Genomic DNA, 19,379 nt, shown 5'->3' on the forward strand with positions numbered 1-19,379 from the left:
GACTCAGCCCGCTCCTCTGCTGGGCTCCTGGGGGCCCTCTTGCTCCCTTCCATCATGGCCGCCCGGCTGTGCCGTCCGTGCAGGCCGAGGCCTGCCTTGCCCCATCCTGGCTGTGTCCCCAGCAATGACAGCACCCGCCAGCACATCCCTGGTGCTCAGTGAACGCTGGAGGACTTGGACTGACTTGGGCAGGGGCCCGGGTCTCCCTTGGGTCAGTTCTGCTTGGCTTTAGAAGGTGCAGGCAGAGGAGGGGCAGGGCCCTGAGGCTGGACTGACGGGTGACCTGGACGGGCCGCCTCTCGTTCTCTCCCCCCTTTAGATCGACCCTCGTCACTGTGCAGGAGGCCCCCGTGCCTGGGCTCCCACGCAGCACCCCCGCACCCTGGCCTCCCTGCTCCCTCTGACGGGGCTCTGATGCCCACACTAGGCGGCCCCACGTGTGGGTGCCCCCCGCCCAGGCCACCTCCCTACATGGGCCCCCTCCTCACCCTCCCACGCCACCTGCCTGGGTCTTCCATTCCCCCCGCCTCCATGAAGACATTTCCTTGGCAGCACCCTCTGGCTTTAGGACTAGAGTGTTCAGAAGAAGTTCAGGGGAGCAGAGCACTGGTTTTGAACAAAGATATTTTAACTGGAGCTTTTTGTACTAGGAAAATTTTGCAGAGAATATATAAAATAGAGCGACTGGTGGAAGGGAGAGGGGAGGGGAGAGGGAGGGGGAGAAGAGGAGGAGGCGGCGGGTGTGTGCCTGGAGTCCCATCCACTGGGTCCTCTCTGAATTGACATCTGTCAATAAGTCCTAGGGGTTCCTTGGTGTACAATTTGGGAACCGCTGGAAAAGAATTCTGCCTGCAATAGTTGAGTGGCGCGTGGCAGCACCAGCGGGGAGCTTGAGGGCAGCGGCCTGCCTGGAGGAGAGATCTCCGAGAAGGGCCAGGGCCCCGAGCGGGTGCTGGGGTGTCAGTGGGTCAGGGTCTGCAGGATACAGGCTGTGAGCTGAGGACTTCCACATGCGGGGGACCGGAACACAGGCTTCCTCCCCTGACACCCCCACCCTATCCATGCCCATTGGTGACCCTCAGTGCCCCAGCTCTGTCCCCTCAAAGGTGACTTCCAGGAACAGGACCTGAGGTTCTGCTTTGGTGGCTGGTCCGATGCCTCTCCCTCTGGCGCTACTCCTCAGACGGCGCACGGCACACTATAGTTTACAAAGCACGTTCCCATTGTCACTTGCTGTGAGTTCATCTTTGCAGCCTCTGCTAAGAAACTGTACTATTACTTAATTCCCTCTGTGGAGAGGAGGAAGCTAAGGATCACAGGTTATGTAAATTGCCCTCCGCGGAGGAGGCCGGGAACCTGAAAGACTCTAAATCCCCCTCAGGCTCTCCCCACCCTGTCTGCCTCTTTATAATGCTAATCGAGGTAAGAAGTTTCCCAGTCACTGCCCGGGCTGGTTGGGGCTGGGGTTAGAAGTCAGTTTTCGGGCAGGCTTAAAGGACTGACCAGGAGAACATGTCCAGGGGTTGATTGGCAGGTGAGGATACTTTTAAGAGGAGGCCAAGTGCAGTAGTCCCGCCCCCATGGGCTACGGACCTCCAGGCTGCTGTAGCTCCTGCTGATGCAAGAGCCACCACTGGGCATGTATCTGCGCCCTGCGCTCCCCAGGGCTCGTTTTTTCTATCTTCATGACAGCATGTGGCTGCTGGACGTATGGTCCCCCTGTTATTGATGGAGAGACTGAGGTCCAGAATATGCTCAAGAATAGCTGCGGCTAAGTGTCGGAGCTGGGCTTCGACTCCCAGGGGGTTCACCTCCCTCCAAAGGATGATCACAAAACTGTAAGGATTTGGTCTGAGCCACAGGAATCGTGCCTGGGAATGGGCTCCCCGAGATGTGCCCCAGCTCTCCTCCCAGTCCCTCTGCAGTGTGGGGAGCCCATTAGCAAGAACTTTGAATAACCAAGGGGGAGAGGGACACGTCACCAAGAGGGGGAGGGAGAGGTGTGCGGCAGGAGGAATGTGCTGGGAACCTGCTGGATGGGACTGGTCAGAGCTAGTTGTTAAGCACCAACTGTATACCAGGCTCTGTTTTGTTTTCAAGGTATTAACCTATTTGATCCTCTCAACAACCTGTTAGCTAAATTCGACTATGATTCCCTTTTTACAGAAGAGCAAACTCTGTCCTCCATGACACAGCAAGTGGCCGAGCCAGGCCCGCCCAGGTGGCCCAGCTTCCCAGCCAGCGAGTTTGACCTTGGCGGGCGGCCTGGGGAAGGAGGGTGCGCCTGGTACAGGGGTGCCTCGGCCCTGCTCCCCCAGGCTCTGCAGGGGGCCGGTTTTCAGTGGGGGAAGAGTCCCTCTGGGGACCCTGCAGAGTGTCCCTGGACTTCCTGCTCTGCATCTCTGCGGGGGCTCAGGAGGGTGGAGATGGGGCTGTGGCCGCGTCCTCTCACTTTCACTCATTTTCTTTAAATGCTTCTCGCTCTTTTTTTTTTTTTAACTTCTCGCTCTCTGTTTTTAAATCTAATTTTTCAGCTTCTTTTTTATCCTCGCTCAAGATGCTTTAATGAAACGAAGATGTGTCTGTTCCCCTGCTGGAGCTGCCCGGGGAATTTCAATATAAAACAAACAAGTCGGCTTTTAAAATTAAAATTTTATGGGTGGCATTTCCTCATTTAATGGGAGGCAGAGGGGGCTGGTGTAAAACAATTAACACGGGGTCGGGCCTTGGCGTTCGGCAAAATTAAACGCCAGGAGCGTGCGGTGCCAGGAGCCCGGGCGCAGGCGAGGGGGCACCCAGGTTGGGCGGGCACATGCCAACGCGCTGCCCTCAGCTCCCTGACTTGCCCCCGGCCCAGGTGCCTGGTGCCCCTTCCCCGGCCCTTCCCACGGTGGGCGATGGTTGGGGGTGAGAGCACGGGGTGGCTGCCTTGGAGCCCGGGAGTCCTGGACACTGGGGTCTGCAGAAGCTCTGTGAAAGGAGCCGCGGCCTCTGCGAAGGCCAGATTTCCCTTGCTGGGGTAGTGAGCCCCTGGCACGCGCAGGTGGGCGCCCCCCTCAGTGACAGCTATGCCCCAGGCAGACAGTGCCAGGAGCGCAGCAGGTGCTCCGCGGCCCCTGACGCCTGAAGCATCGGCTTCACCTGGGCAGGCAAGGATACAGGCGCCCTGCTCTCCTGGGCCCCGGTGCGGAGATGCTTGGGGAGGAACAGGTGAAGGTGCCTGAGGAGACCCGAGGAGGGGGGCTCCTGGGTGCCCCCCCCAGCTTCGCTAAGTGCATCCACCCGGGCCCAGCGCCAGGAGGGAAGCGGGTAGGATGGAGGCGAGGGGCATGTGGCTGCATCTGGCCAGAAAGTGAGCTGTGCGCAGGCGTGGACACGGGTGGGGTGGGGTGGGGCAGAGCCTTGACAGAAGTGCCTTGGGGAGGGTGTGACAGGAGCCTCGACTTCACCTTGGGGTCCCTGGGGACTCATGGAAGGTTCCAGAGAGGGAGGTGGGATCCCAGGAGACTGATTCTGGAGGCTGGTGGGAGGGGAAGGAAGGGCCCACCAGATGTGGTGGCCTTGGTCCAGCTGCGCTGAAGACGTACCTGTGGCTGCTGCGGGGGGGGAGGGACGGGGACGGGCCTTCCCTGAGCAGGAGACCTGGAGGAGGAGCAGCTGGGAACCCTGAGGCCCCCTCCAAAGTCACGGCTGTGCCAAGGGCACAGGGAGCAGGTCTCCCAGACAGGACCCTGTAAATGCAGGAGGGACATGGGGTCGCGGCCTCCCAGGCCGCCCCCAGGGAAACAGGCTCCATCTGGGGCAAAGGGCTCAGGTCGCCTCATCTGTTTCCTTCCCCTCCGCTCCCCCCACTCACCCTCTCTGTCCCCCTGATAGACCCAGCCTGGTCTTTTCTTAACATTGGGCATCTCGCCACAAAACCATGAGAAGATAATTTCGGCTTTACTATAAATCACTGCAAATTCTGAACCTACTTGGAATGCCTGCCCCTGCCCTGAGCTCACCCGTGTCCGGTTTTCCCTGACCAGATAACAACCCTTTCCTAGACCTTAGTGACGCCTCGTAAATTCTGGCCTTCCCTGGCCGGATAACGACCCTCTCTGAGTCTCTAAGATCTCCATAAGTTCTGATGCCGGGGCCAGCAAAAATGTAAACTTGTGTCATGCTCCTCAGAGTGCTGTTATCTGTGACCCCCCTTTGTGTAACTTTTTGGGCTATAAAACTGGGCCACAAAGAAGCCTCGCCGCTGTCCTTGGCTCCCAAGATTTTGATGGGCAAGGCAGCCCGGCCGGTCGAAACAACAAGCTTGCTTCAATTTGATTTTAATTGGAGTCAGTGGTCTTTTCTTGCGTCCTGGTCTAACACCCCACTGGGACAGCCCTGTCCCCACACTCTCTGCCCCCTGGGCCCCATTCTATGGAGAAGACCCCTCTGTTACCAGAACCCCCATAAGATGGGGGGGAGCCAGGTTCCCCACCCCCTTCAGGCCTCGGGCTGGTGGCCACCGTCAGCAGTCGGACCTCCGGACCCAGGGTCCTGCAGGCTGGAGGGAGACCCCCCAGCAAGGAGCTGACAGTGGGTGACAGGCCCAATCTTGGGGGCCTGGAGGGTGTTTCTCTGTGGAGACATGGAAGGAAGGGGCTTCCTGATGCAAATCTGTGTCTGGGCCATTCCCATCCAAGGTCCCTCCGAGCCCTGTAGGAAGATCCGGGTGAGCATGTCTGTGAGGTCGTTGAGGACCTTCTGAGCTTACCTGCAGGTCCTCTGAGGCCTGTTGAAGGCCTAAAGCCTGGGTTGGCCTGAGGGCCAGTAGCAGAAAGCCCAAGGCCCAGGTTGACTCTGATCCTTCTCCCTCTGTTTAGCAAGGAGAGAAGATGGGTCAAGCTAGAAGTGGGTTCTTATGGCTCGGGGCGCAGGCCACCTCCTCTGGCAGAGTGGCTGGTGTTTTTCCTTTGCTGACGGATGGAGTTTGTTCCAAGCCACTAAACAGTTGACCAGAGCCCCCGCTGCAGCCAGCTGACTGGTCTTGCCACATCTGCCGTGGCAGCATCCCTCTGCAGGACCAAAATACATGCCCACACCTCCCTGGGGAAAGGGACATGCTGGAATGGGTTTTTTTTTTTTTTTTTTTTTTTTTTTTTTTTTAATTTAAAGAGAGAGAGAGAGAGAGAGAGAGAGAGAGAGAGAGAGAATGAATTTTTTAATATTTATTTTTTAGTTTTCTGCGGACACAACAACATATTTGTTTGTATGTGGTGCTGAGGATCGAACCCGGGCCGCACGCATGCCAGGCGAGCGCACTACCGCTTGAGCCACATCCCCAGCCCTGGAATGGGTTTTTAAGTATGAATAGGAGTTCATCTGGCTTCCCAGCTAGGGAAAGGCAATCGCGACTGAGGAACACCAGTGAAGGGAGAAATTGGGAAGCAGTTCTCTGGGTCAAGGAAACTACAAGTGCAACCACAAAAACTACAAGGATAGTTTTTCTGGAGTTTAGAGCCTGCAGGGTCAGACATGAATATCACACGAAATAAAGTAAGAGAAAGAGCCTCACAAACTGTACCATGCCACAGAAAATGAGGCCTTTCCACACCCACCCGCCCCACCAACTGAGATGCGTGGTGTTGCACGGTGAACCGGAAGAGTGTTTATAGAAATGTTAATTAATATATTTCGGGAGCAGGTAGATGAAGTGTGAGATGTAGCAGACAATTAGAAGATCTGCTAATTTCTCCCATGAATTCACATTGGAGGAAATGTTTGTAAACTGAGAATTCTAATTACTTTTCTCCCTCACACCTCTTCTCAAATGAGTGCATTGCCAACGGATGATCAGATCTGTTAAAAATATGGTCAATTTCCCGATGTATCAGAGGGGACTTGGTATAAAGAGAGTAGAAGGTGCACATGCCGACAGCCTCCGCCGGTCCCCGGGTGTGCAGCTCCGGGGAGCCGAAGGCCGGGAGGCAGGAGCAACCCCATCCATCCCCAGTCTGTGACTCCTGACAAAAGCCTGTCTGTCTCCACCCTCAGCTGCATTTCTGATTGGGCTGCCTTGGGTCCTTGCGGGCGGGGACTCCAGGCCTGTTTGGCTCCGGTCTGGATGAAGTGCCCATCCCTATCGCCATGGCACCAGAAGCCCATCCTGATGCCCGCCGTCCCTGCCGCTCAGGGGGACCACTGGGCTGCCGGCCTGGAGTGGCGTCCACTTTGCTGCCCTTGTTGCTGATCCCTGGCTTGGAATTTCTTTTCCTGAAGTTCTTCCTTGGCCGTCCTGCCACCAGCCCAGGCTCCGTCCCCTCCGCCCACCCTTCAACTACGAGTACATGGTTTCTTTTGGCTACTTGCTCGGTCACTAGCCTCTTTGCTTGCCAATATATATATATATATATTTTTTTTCTGAAGTTGCTCAAAAGCTTGCCACATGCAATCATAATAAAGAACACATGTCGCTGATGCGGTGGCACCCGCCTATCATCCCAGCAGTTCAGGAGGCCCAGGCAGGAGGACGGCAAGTTCAAGACCAGCCTGGGCCACTTAGCAAGCCCCTGCCTCAATCTAAAAAATAAAAATGGCTGTGGCTGTGGCTCAGTGGTAGAGCACTCCGGGGTTCAATTCCCCAGAAACACAAAAACCAAATGAAACCACTGACCAAGACCACGTATTACAGTCGCTGTGATAAGTGAGAAAACACAATTATGAAATTTATGGGGAAATTATCATTATTTGCCAAAGACTCAATATTATAACTGGAAAATCCAATAAAATTAATAAATACACAATTAATTATGGCAAATGAGAGTTTAGTAAGATGTCAGGTACAAATGAATGAACGTTTAAAGCTGTTAAAAATAACAGCAATGATCATTGTAAAAATATCACAGCAGGTTAGCTGGAGAAGAAGGTCTTTCATTTTATTAAGTCAAGGAGGCTCGGTTTGGAGCAGTGGTCTTCTAGAAACCATATCTGTTTTAGAGGTGTGCACGCTCATCACCTGGAATCACACCTCCCTACTCCTGTTGTAAGAAAATCACCAGGATGGGTCCTGTTGTTCTAGGAGGAATCCTGCATGAAGAAACCTCAGGGCGGGGATGCCATGGAGGTGTTAAACCGTGTTTGGTGACGACCACGTGGCAGGTGGGTTTGCTGTGGATGGGACCCGACTTCACTGCCTGGGTGCCAGCAGGGGTTAAGTGCAGAGAGCCCAAGGCTATGTCCCTCCAACAGCAGCCCTGAGACTGGTGTAGTGCCTGGGGTCCCCTGGAACATGAGCAGGTGTAGAGGGGGCAAATGAGGAAGAAGGAAGGAAGGGCAAGTGGGGGGTGGGGGAGGAGAGAGAGAGAGAGGAGGGGGAGGGGGAGAGGGAGAGAAGGAGAGAGAGAGACACAAGGGAGGAAGAGGAGGAGGAGGATGTACAGGTGGAAGAGGGTGGAGGGGAGGAAAGCCAGGAGAATGAGCAGGGGGACAGTGCAGGTGACAAGCAGTGCCCGGAGGTGACAAGCGTGTGGGACACATTTAGGTTCAAAATTCTCAAAATATTGGAAACACAATTCTCATGCAATATAATAGCAAGCAACGATCCACATAGAAACTAGTGCAGTGAGAGAATCTTTGAGAAGTGGGTTCCAGGAGGGTGTGAGAAAGGCGGCCGTGGAATCTCGAAGACTAAATGAGATACCGAGTTGGCTGCTATCACGGGGGACAATAAAGCCCTCGTCTTTGAGGTTGTTGTCTCTACTGGATGGGAGTCATCTGTCCCTGTCAGTTTGCACAAGTGGCTGTGGAGCTCTGCAAAGCCGGGACCTCCCTGGTGGTCATTAGAACATCAGACGGAGGCAGGTGACCTGAGGACCAGCTGGCGTCAGGGGCTCGGGCCTAAGGGGGCAGGGGTAGGCCACACCGGGAGACTCACGTGCACAATTCCGCCTGCTTTGGGAACTTCAGTATGACAGGTCCAGTGTGGGTGAAGGGACAAGAGGCATTAAAAATGGACCCTAGGAAAAATATGAGCCCAACCTGGACCCCAGCCCGGGGAAGTGATCCTATAAGAGCAGGGCCAGTTGGTGGCAGTGGCTTGGTGGGCACCTGGTGAAGTTGGGAGGATGGCCTGTCCCCATCCCTGTGCCAGGCCCTGAAGCATGTCCCTTGGGCTCTGAGTCACACTCTGAGACTTTTATTTTCTGTTTTTTTTTTTTTTTTTAATGAAAAAAAACTATTGTGGTAAAATACAACACAAAATTTGCCATTTCCACTATTTTTTCATTCATTCTATTAGTTACACATGATGGGGCTGACTTGGGTCCATGTGGGTAGAATGCATTCTGACCATCATGTACAAATGGAGCGTGACTCTCGTTCTTCTGGTGGTACTTGATGTAGAGCCCACTGGTCTTACAGCCACGTAGCACACAGGTAAAAACGCCCGACTCATCCTTCCTACCCCGCACCCCCTCCTCCCTTCACTGCCCTCTGTCAACCCAAAATACCTCTCTTCCATTCTATTTAAGTACACAATTCAGGACACTAAGCACCCTCGTGTTGCTCTGCGTAACCATCACCACCATCCAGCTCCAACTCTTTCATCTTGTCAGACTGAAATTCTGTATCCACGAAGAGTCCCTACAGTCCTCCAGCCCAATTCTCAGCCACCAATTTTTACTTTTATTTTATTTTTTGTGGTGCTGGGGATTGAGCCCAGGGCCTCACACAGGCTGGGCAAGCCCCCTACCTCTGAGCTATGCCCCCAGCCCCCCATTGCAGGCTTCTGAGCACAGAAGCAACCAGAGCTGACATTCTGCAATATGTCACCTCTCCAGACTTATGTATTGAGAGCAAATTGGAGGGGTGGGTTGGGGAGAGTCACCCAGACCCCCAGGGGGCCCTCCTCAGCTTCCCTCCTCCTCCCTCAGCCACGCCCTTCACTCAGCGCCATTTCAAGGGGGCCCTGATGGCGGAGGGCAGAGCAGATGTAGGGCTCCCTCCCCTCGGGTCTGGAGAAGGGGGAGTCCACCAGCAGGGTCTGTTCCTTCACTGGGAGGCCTTCTGAAAAGCCCCTTCGGGGCTGGACTTGGGTTTGTCAGGCACCTTGATCCTTCCAGCTGAGCCAGCAGAGCTGCCCCTGGAGTAGCTGCGTGGAAACTGGGGGCCACCCTATTTCCCTTACTCCTAAGCTGACCAAGCAGCAGGCACTCAGTCAGTGTTTCCTGAGCACCTACTGTGTGCCAGGCTGGAGATGTAGCAAGGAATCAGACTGGCTCGTTCTCAAGGAGTTCCTAGTTTGATGCAGAGCTGGGGTAGAGGACGTAGGACCCATCCTGGTGCCAGCTCTAGGTAAGTCAGGGAAGGCTTCCTGGAGGAGGTGGCATGGCCACAGGGGAGCTTCTCAGAGGAAGCTATCTGCTAGGTCTTGTGAGGTGACTAGGAGTTTCCTGGATGTGACAGGTGGGAGCATCGGAGAGGAGGGGACGGCACCAGTCAGAGGCTGGAAGGAAAGAACAGGAGAGGGGAGATACAGCCAGGGAATTGCTTTGGGCTAGATTTGAGGGGCTTGAAGACCACACTCTGGAATTTGGGTTTGATGTGACTGTGGAGACGGGATGAATGGGGCTCAGGAAAAGGTTGGAGTCAGGAAGCTTCTTCTTTTTTTTTTTTTTTTAATACGGAGAATGAATGAAGCCACACAAGTGAAGCATTGTGCAAAGGGGATGCTCCAAGGATGAACTTGACCATGACAAGGTGCTCAGCCAGACAGTGGTCCAGGGTCACCCAGACATTCCTCCAGATGCTTAGGGACGCAGCTATACAGTCACGGGAACTACAATCACCACGAGGCCCAGGCACACACAGGTCCTGCTCTCCACCTGGACCCACGCAGACCAACACTCATCAAGCTCCAGAACAGGGGTCCGTGGAGGTGGATGCATCTTTGAGGGGCCTGCGAAGGCCAGAAGTACTAGGTGGGGTCTTTTCCTTTGCTTCCTGGGACTGTGGGCTGTAGGGATAGGGCTGAGTCAGGGAGGACATCTCTTTGGGTCACCCCAGTAGTCCCTTTGCTCTGTGGAACATGACCCTTGACAACTGCAGCTGGAAAGCCTGAAGCTAGCTCTCAGGAAGAACTAGAAGCCAGTAGCAGGGCAACTGTTCTACCACCCAGGCCTGAGCGATTGTTTAGGTGGACATACCTGGTTTGGGGCAGGAAGCTGTTTCACCTCAAGCAGAACCTTGACCTCCTCCTAGATCAGGACCTAGTCCCCAGGGGTCTCCCCAGGGGTCTCCCCAGGCGGGCTTGGGCAGAGGGGATGGGAGTTGGTTGTGTGTGTGCATCGCGACTGGTACGTGTATCTGCAGTGGATGACCAGAGGCCTTGCCCCATGAGAGTCTACGGAGCAACAGAGGAGTCAGGGAAATGAGAGGGCTTTCCCGGATGCCGGGTGCAGAAGGGCGTGGGGCATGTTGACTCCAGAGCCTCTCCCACCTACCCGAGCGGGTGCGCCCGCATCCATTCTACAGAGGCCGAGCCAAGTGCGCTATGCTCCTAGGTGGTGGAGGCTCACGGGAACCCAGACCGACGGGCCTCAGAGTCCACTCGTCATGGACTCTGGTGGCCTGTCCCTGCCAGGAGCCCGGTGAGGACAGGCAGACAGAGCTCCGTCCTTGTGTTCCCAGCAGCCTGGTGGTTGCTCACAGGTCTGGATGGAGGAAGGCGAAGGGAAGGAGGGAAGGCTGGGGGCGGAGGCCTGTCCAGAGCAGCCGTGGGCACCTGGGACCTCCGGCCTGTCCCGGTACCCCCTCCCCACCCCTGGGAGCCCTCCTGCACCTGCCGACAGCCCTGGGTCCTCCAGGTCTCGGGAGCCAGCTGCCTCCTTGTCCAATTCCATTCTTTCGGCAGATAAACGAGGGTCTGGACCCGCCTCTCCGTTCACACCGACAGGCGGGCTGTCAGCTGCAGTGGCATCTGTTCTTGTCAGAAAAATTAAGAAGGAAGAGAAAGAAGTTCTGGGGCTGCGGGCTGGGGGGAGAGTCTGTGCCTGGCCTCTCCTGGGAGGACGCTGGCTCCTCTGGGAGACCCTGGGGGCAGGCCAGGGCCAGAGTGGACAGGGACTTCCTCATGTCCTCTTCTCTAGCGGGGGAGTATGATTAACTGTGTGGCCTCTGGGGCCAGCCCCTGGGCCGAGCTCCAGCTCTGAACTTACCAGCTGTTTGGGTGTTACTCGTTGTGCCTTAGTTTTCCTATCTGCAAAACGGGCTCAACAAATTAATAGAACTAAAGCACTTGGAACAGAATGTCCATCAGGCACGTAGCAAGTGCTTTGGGAATGTTGGAGGTTATTTCTAAGTCTCTTTCTTGTCCTAGGTTTTGCTCCCCTGAGTGAGAGGCTCAGCCCATCCATCAGATGGGGCCAGAGCAGGGAGCTCTCCCAATGAACTGAGCAGGCTGGAGAAGGCTTCATGCACTGTGCAGACCTCTACTGACCCCTGGACTCTGGTCCCTTCCCTGGGGAATGCTCAGGCTGGTGGGGAGAGGCAGGTGCATAATCAGAGAATTAATATAAGGGGCAGGTGTGCGACATTCAGGAACAAGAGGAGGAAGCCTCTGATGATCCTGGAGCGGGAGAAAGGAAGGGGTGGGGGAACTTCTAGATGGTCTGAGCAGGGAGCAGGCTTGGGCTTAGCAGGAGAGCATAGAGCTGAAGGTTTGGGGCCTCGGGGAGAGTTTAGAGTCTTCTTTCTTTGAAACCGCATCTCACCGTTTCCCAGGATGGCTTCCTACCTCAGCCTTCCAAGTAGCTGGGACTGCCGTGGGGTCTTTCTCCTAAGGTCTCCAGAGTATGGGGCTGTGCTGGTTGGGAGCGGAAGGTCATGGCATGACCGGCTCTGTCCAGCAGGGGGCAGCCGCAGTGCGCGCACGGGCCGCCGCACCTCCACACCTGCGCTCTGGGTCTGTGGTGGTGGCGCGTTAGACCCTAGTGTCCCGGCTTCCTCCAGGAACTGCAGGGAGTGGGGGGCATCAAAATGATTGACTGGGGCAGCCCCTCCCGAGACCAAGGATTGCTGCAGAACTCAGGAGGCCAAATAGTCACATCAGTAATTTTCAACGCTGGGGGCGCCTTAGACACCCCCCCCACACCCCCGGAGAGCTTTAGAAAACTGCGCCCTGCCCAGATCAATTTGAATCCGAGTCTCTGGGCGGTGGAGCCTGGGCTTTAGCAATTAAAAAAATCTCCCGTGGCGATTCTAATGCACACCGAATTACCTGGTTGCAGGGATTTGAGACTGAACAGACAAATGTCAGGGCCATTTTCCCCTCCTGTGTGGGAGGTCGTGTCATTTACATTTCCTGACAGGGAAAGTGCCAGGAGTGGGTCCAAGGTCCCTTGGCTTCAGATGGGACATCTGGAGGGGGAGAGAAGGTGGTGGGGTGAGCAAAACACCCAGGGGGTGCCTGCCCCCACCTGTGGGAGGGTGGGGGGTTCTGAGCCGGCTGGGCTGTGGGGCGTGGGTCCATGAACACATCTCTGCATCCTGTGTTTGTGTGGGCGCATTCTCATGCAGGGTGCTGGGCATATCCATGCATGCAGATGTATCCGTCTGGGCATGTGCAGGGACATCTGGGCCTTATTCTGCTTGCCATGGGCCTGTGCTTTGGCCTCTGTGCTCCATGTTAGTGTCACTGTGGCCAGAGCTGAGCTGTCTCTGTGTGTCTCTGTGTACATGTGTGTCCCCCATGATCCATGGCAGGTGGCTGTCCCAGAGCTGGCCCCGTGTGCAGCCTGTGCTGTGTGGGTCTTTTAGACAGTGGGGAAGCTGACGCTCTGTCGTTTGAAGGCATTTCCCCCCTCTTTCTTCTCTCCTTCCAGCCTGATCGATATGCTGCTCCCGTGAAGCCTCCCCAAAGACCACATGTAGGCGAGCTCTGTGTGGACAGAGTCAAGTGTGGGCTTAGAAAAATCCACAGCCCCTCCAGGCACAATTTCCTCAGTCGACCTCTCGGTGGGCAGCAGCTTTGCTGGCTGGAGTGTCTTCATGGTGGATGCAGCCTGCACTGGGTGCCGGGTGCCCATGGAGGGTGCCAGGCCCGCCATCTTGGAAAGGTCAGGGGAGGCCCTAGGCTAAGAAAGGTCAGCTGGGGATACCTTCTAGGCAGGGCAACTAGTTGATGTCAGTTTATGTCCCTATCCTTCCAGCATTTGTCCAACATTTATTTAGCGTATGGGCAGGTGTATGTTAGTGAAAACGGTGTATTTGCTTAAGGGAACACATGATTTATTGCATGTTCTGAGCATGATGTACATTTTAATTTATTTAGAGTAGACTTTGATATCAGAATATTTCTGTCATTTATAAGTGGAGGTGAATTGCTATTCACTAAGGATAGAGATAACTTAACTGGATGTGGCTATAAAGTCTGTTCTCATAGACAGGATTCTATCAGGATTTATCTGGATTGAGAATTTTGGATCTCTCTGCAGGGCCATGCTTAACCTAAGCAAGTACTTCCTTTCTGTGGATTGGAAGAAAGTGCCTCATTCAAGCAGCCCAGCCCTGGACATGGACTTCAGCCCTCCGTCAGGTGGTGTATTGGTGGTGTGCAGCTTTTATAGGATCGGGTGAGTTGGGTGTTCCGTGGTGTGTGTGTGTGTGTGTGTGTGTGTGTGTGTGTGTTTGCATATCTGTGAATGGGTTCCTGGGGACAGACAGATCCAAGGTCTCAGCCCTCCAGTCAAGATATTGCAGCCTTGGGTAGGCCTTCCCAGGGCTCCCACAGCCACAGGCTGCCGTGGAGACGGGGGGGCTCTGTCCTGCTGCTGCCCCAATTATATTTCCTTTTGGGGTCTTATCTGTGGGCTTGAAGGAATTAGTCCTTTAAGTAGGAGGGACGGTTGGGTGGCAGTTTGCACAGGTGCTTTGCCCTGACCTAGGAGTCCCCGTAGCCTCTGAGAGGCTCATCTGGGGCCCACCTGGAGTCGCCCCTTTCCTACCCCCACTCCAGCCCCTTATTGAACCACGGCAGGAGTTTCCCACCCGTCTTCTCTGCCTCTCTTCTCCACCCTTTCTTCCCCTATTCTTCACCCTGTAACCAGCGTGTTTCTCCAACACCCAAACCTGGGTGACCCTCCCTACTTAAAACCCTTATGACCTGCCTGCTGCCTGCAGGATGAAGGCCAGGTTCCTTCACCTGGCACATGAGGCCCCTACCGCTGACCCTTGTCTGCCTCCTGCCCATTGCCCTCTATGCCAAGGGCCACCTGCTCCACTTCCTCAGACCCCACAGAAAGACCAAGCCTCCAGCTGTCCCCTCCCTGGTTTCCAGCTCTTCTGAGCTGGTGTCCCCTTGTCACCCAGCCTGGCCCATCTCACTCTTCCCCTCCCCGGAAGCCGTCACTTCCCTTTGCAGGCAGAACTGATGCCTCCCTCAGCACCTTCCTCCACCCTCCGCTGACACTGCCCACCCAGCCCAGTCACGGCCACGGGAGCGCGTGTCCCCACCACCTCATGGGCTCCTTTGGGGCTGTCTCGGGGATGCTCCCGGGCCAGCCTGGCACCTCAGACTCTGACTCCAACTTCTGGGGGGTCCACTCTGAGCAGGCTTCCTGGGTCCACTCACGCTGCTGAGGTGGCCATGGGAGATGGTGACGTTTTCCTTTTCCTCTGTTTGGACAAGCAGCTGGCCTGAGCTACCTTGTGACTGGATGGGACGAGGTGTTGTCTGTGAGGAGCTTCTCTGATTGGGTCTTGTTTTCCTGTACTGGGCCTCTTCTGGGGATTGAGCTGGGTGTTCTGGTGGGAGAGAAGCTGCATGGACTCCAGGTCCTGGGGCGTGATGGGAGTCCCAGGCCGAGGGCACTGGAGTGTGCTCCCTGGCAGGGCCCTGGGCCAAGTGGGATTTGCAGGGGCCTGTGTGGCTCCTGGCCTTGCCAAGTGTGCTAGTGGGGGAGGTGAAGGGTCCTGGGGACTGAGACCGTGTGTGTCCCACAGCGATCCTTATTGAACACTGGCCCTGAAGAGAGAGGCCTCCCCAGGGCCTGGGCACTACATGGCCAATTCTGAGAACCTGGATGTGTGTGGAGGGAAGTGGGCAGAGAGGAAGTCATTGTATCCAGTGTCTCCAGTGGAGATAAGAATATTATTGTCCTCTTGATGACAAGATTGATGAGATAATGACAGTCCACTATTTTTTGGGGGGAGGTATTGGTATTTAAACCCAGGGAGGTGCTTTACCACTGAGCCAAATCCCCAGTCCTTTTTATTTTGAGATAGGATCTTGCTAAGTTGCTGAGGCTGGCCTCAAACTTGTAATCCTTCTACCTCAGTCTCCTGAGTCGATGGAATTACAGGTGTACGCCACTGTCCCTGGCGACATCAGCTCTTGGAGATCCCGTCTCCTGAGTACTATGTGGCTCTGAGCACATTGCCTCTCTCATCCCCATAACAACCTATGGGGCAGACACCATTGTCACTTGGCCTGGGGAAGGGGAACTGAGGGAGTGACTTGTGTGCAGTCTTTTGTGTGGTCTGCTGCCTGAACCCCAACTCTTAACTGCTATGTCTCTGGTTAAAGGGGGCCAAGTCCTCAGGAAACAGTAAGCTCCCAATAAGTGTTGGCAACACATAAGGGGATATGTTTACTGCCAGCAGCCCTGTGGGTGAGGCATCGGGATCCCATCCATATGTCACATCTATGCTGGTCCCTGGCTCTGTCGTCGGCAGGGCTCTGGCTTTCATCCTTGAGTTAAGTAGCCCCATAAGTGGCCTTTGCCCTTCTTGGCATCGAATACCTCTGGTGCTCCCGCCTTGGGCAGCCTGCTTGCTCAGCCTCACGGTGTGCGTACCTCTAGTGCGTTAAAGCTCTTAGGGTCTGTCTGATTTATTTTGTTACTATTAATTTAGCTCCGCTGGTTTTGTTTGGCTTCTCGACAGTTAAATAAATGTAAGCCAGCACACAGGCGTCTCAGTCTGCATATTCAGATGGGCAAGAGATAGCATGTTTTTTTTCTCCGTTTGAACCCATCTCACTCTCTGACATTGGAACCCCCGTCCTGCCCCCTGGATGTGGCAATCAGCTGCAGACACTTTCAGGGCTAAGTCGGGGGTGTGCGTGTGGAGAGGGGTGGAGGCGGACTCCTCTACCAAGAGCAGCGTCAATGGAATGGACAGGAGCCCCGGGCCTCGCTGCAGCTGCTGGTCAGGATGCACTGAGCAGGGGCTCTATGTGGCTGCGAGCTCCTGAGCCTGAGCTTTGGCTCGTGTCCTGCCCTCTCTCCTACGTGGCCTGGCGTTTTTCCTTGGGGATGTGTCCAGGACACTCATGCAGACTGGTCCATCAGAAGCCTCCTGCTCTACTTTGACCCCCCAGACCACTCCATGTGGGCCTCTGGGAGGGCGCTGACTGCAGCCTGTCTTGGGTGCAGTGTTCGTTGTAGTTGATTTGATTCAGCCTGATTCTCTGCAGTCCAGCAGTGTTAGACCCCGCACCAGACGCTGAATGACACATGACTCCTGCCCTCTGGAGCCTGGAGGTAAGTGGTGCTGTAGACACTTGGTGAAGATGCATGGACAGCAGGCACAGGGAGCGTCGGGCAAGGCTCTCCAGCCTGGGCTGGGCTCAGTGAGGCTTCCCAGGTAGAGGCGGTGTCTAAGCCCAGACCTCGGGGATGCAGGGGAGAAGGTTTCAAGATGGTGTGCTGTGGACACGGGAAGCCAGAGAACGTGGGGTCTGGAGATGACTTCTCTGGGGCACAGGATCTGGGAGGACCATGTGGGGAGATGGTCAAGGAAGAAGCCAGAGTGGCCACCTGCAGCTGGGCACACGGGGCTTTGGAGGCCTTGCCTTTCAGAGCTGGAGCTTATCCGTGGGCACTGTAGAGCTGTGGACCCTTTATTGGCAGTCTTTAAAGAACACCTGTGCCAGGCATGGGGGTGCACACCTGTAATCCCAGTGACCCTGGAGGTTGAGGCAGGAGGATGGCAAGCTTGAGGCCAACCTGGGCAACTTAGTGAGACCCCGCCCAGAGGAAAATAACAAGGACTGGGGGTGTCGCTCCATGGTACAGCTGCCCTGGGTGCAGTCCCCAGTACAGCAAACCAAACCACCTTCTGTGGGCTCGAGGGTAGGCTGGCCGGAGATCAACACCTGTCACTCTAGAACAAAAGCCCTTTTGTCAATTTCTGTGGCGTAAATACTCTCACCATAACCTCAAGCTATCAGCAAGACGTCACTGCATGCAGAGGTGGGTGAGAGGCTACCAGTCTGCCCCCCTGAGCTGGTGCAATCTGGACACTGCATGCCACAGGTTGGAGGGCTGTGGGGAGGCCTCATTTCTCCTAGAGTAAGCCAGTGAGCAGGTGAGCTGCCCTTGCATTTCCCCCGTCTCCTGCCCAAGCACTGAGCCCAGGCCCTGTACAGAGCTGGCACCGAGGCCAGAGATATTCTGGAAGGACAAACAGAACAGAGGAACTTCAGGAGCATCCTGTCCCACTTCCTGCAGAGACCTGAGGACAGGCTCTTGGGAGGAAGTCAGAGGCAGGAAAGGGTGCCCATGTGATCAGACTTCAGGGCTGAGGACGGAGGAGAGCATGCTGGGATGAGAGGCTGATGAGCTGATGATAATAATTATGACAATTATGCAAAATACACAAATAATAATTATGGAAAATCAGGATTATTATTTGTGGGTGTGAGATGCCTCTAGCTTTCTGGAACCACATAGAAGCCTTGGGTGCCCCTTTTCTCGTGGGTGGCTGAGTGTCACAGCCAAGCTCGGGGCTGGCTGGCGGGTTTCCACTCCTCTCCAGACAGCTGTCTCCTGCCCCGGGTCGCGGTGGACTCCTGCCTTCCTCAGCCAGCGCCAGGCCTGCCAGACGGTCTGCACGTCCGGGAACGGCGAGCCCACACCTCCTTTCTGGCTCTGGTCGCAGAGCCTTTCTGATGACCCGGCTGTGGGTGCAGGTGGGTTGGTCGAGGGCACTGATGACTTAGAGGCAGAAGAATGCACTTCTCCTGATGGACGGCTCTTCTGGCTCGTGGTCAACTGGACATTTGACCCAAAATGCAAATGAGATGTCAGAGTGTCCTTTCTGGGAATCGAGTACTGGGGTAGTCCCTTGAGTGACTGGTCTCTCCCCCGGGAAGCCAGGAGTGGCCAAGGGCACTGCAGAGTAAGACAGTGGGCTGGCTGGTTGCAGTGGCCTTCTGCATTCTGGTCCCAGTGTTCTCCCCTGAAATTCCTTGTGTGGGTCCTAGAAGCCCCCGTGATGCCAGCTTGGGCCTGTTCTTACAGCCGCGATTCTAAGCAGAATGTATTGCAAAGAGCCTCCCATGTGGACACAGATCTGCTCAGGCTATTTCATCAAAGGCCCTGGAGGCAGGCCCGGGGCATTCTTATGGACAAGCAACCAGAGAAACTGTCAGGGCAGGGGCTCCTGGGAAACCAAGCAGATCAGGTCTAAGAGGGCACCGGAACCTCAGCCGCTGCAGGGCGTTTACCATTTCTCTTAACCCAGGTTCAATTCTTTGTGTCTGCTTTTTCCCTCTTGCTATCAGCCGATTCTTCTCATTTTCCTTCTAGTTCAAATTCCTGAAAGAAGAAACCCGATTGGCCCAGCTAAGACTAGTGTGTCTTTGTGGAGCCTTTTTGTGTGAGGCTATGTGATAGGCTACAGGTAGCCTATGGAGGGGCTGCCCTTGTGTCAGGTGCTCATTCTGGTCCAGTCAGGGGCTAGCGCTGAGCTGGCAGGCTTTGGCAGGGTAGTTTAAACAGAAGAAAAGTGGTGGTGCCAGTGGAGGGACTGGCATGTCACATGGGGATGCCAGGCTTGGTGGCAGGGAGGTGACGACTGCTCTCATTATCCATTGAGGTGATGAGCAGGGGCTGGCCTCATCTAGAGGGCAGGGCTGGGCCAGGCCAGGGGGCCGTGAGGCTGGTGGTGCTCACGGTCAAGGTGAGCACTTGCAGGAGCCGGAGAGGCCTCTTTCACTTTGCTTCTTGTGCCTCACCCTGGTTCTGGCCCTGGATAGGAGGGTGACAAAGACGCCTGGGTTCACAGGCGTGGTCATCGGGGGTTTGCAGCTGGCCAGGGAGGATTCCTTCTGTGGGTGAGAACTGAGGCCTGTGGTCTGTGGCTTGGAGGACCAGGAGGCCAGGCCTGGAGTTGGGAAGCAGGAGGAGGCCGGGCAGCCAGCAGGCTGCAGGGTTCACTTTAGAAGCTGGCGGGACATGGAGGGTGAGGTTTCTAGTGGACAGATGGGAATGTGGGTCTGGAGCTTGGAGGGAAGCCCGAGATGCGAGGTGGCCTCTGGGGGTTGATCAGCACCCAGGCTTCCACAGAACATGTGCTCAGGAAAGTGTTGGTAATTCGTACTTGAAGTCATCTTCCAGGGA

The sequence above is a fragment of the Callospermophilus lateralis genome, chromosome 7, assembly GCF_048772815.1.
Source record: "Callospermophilus lateralis isolate mCalLat2 chromosome 7, mCalLat2.hap1, whole genome shotgun sequence".
Classification (NCBI taxonomy): Eukaryota; Metazoa; Chordata; class Mammalia; order Rodentia; family Sciuridae; genus Callospermophilus; species Callospermophilus lateralis.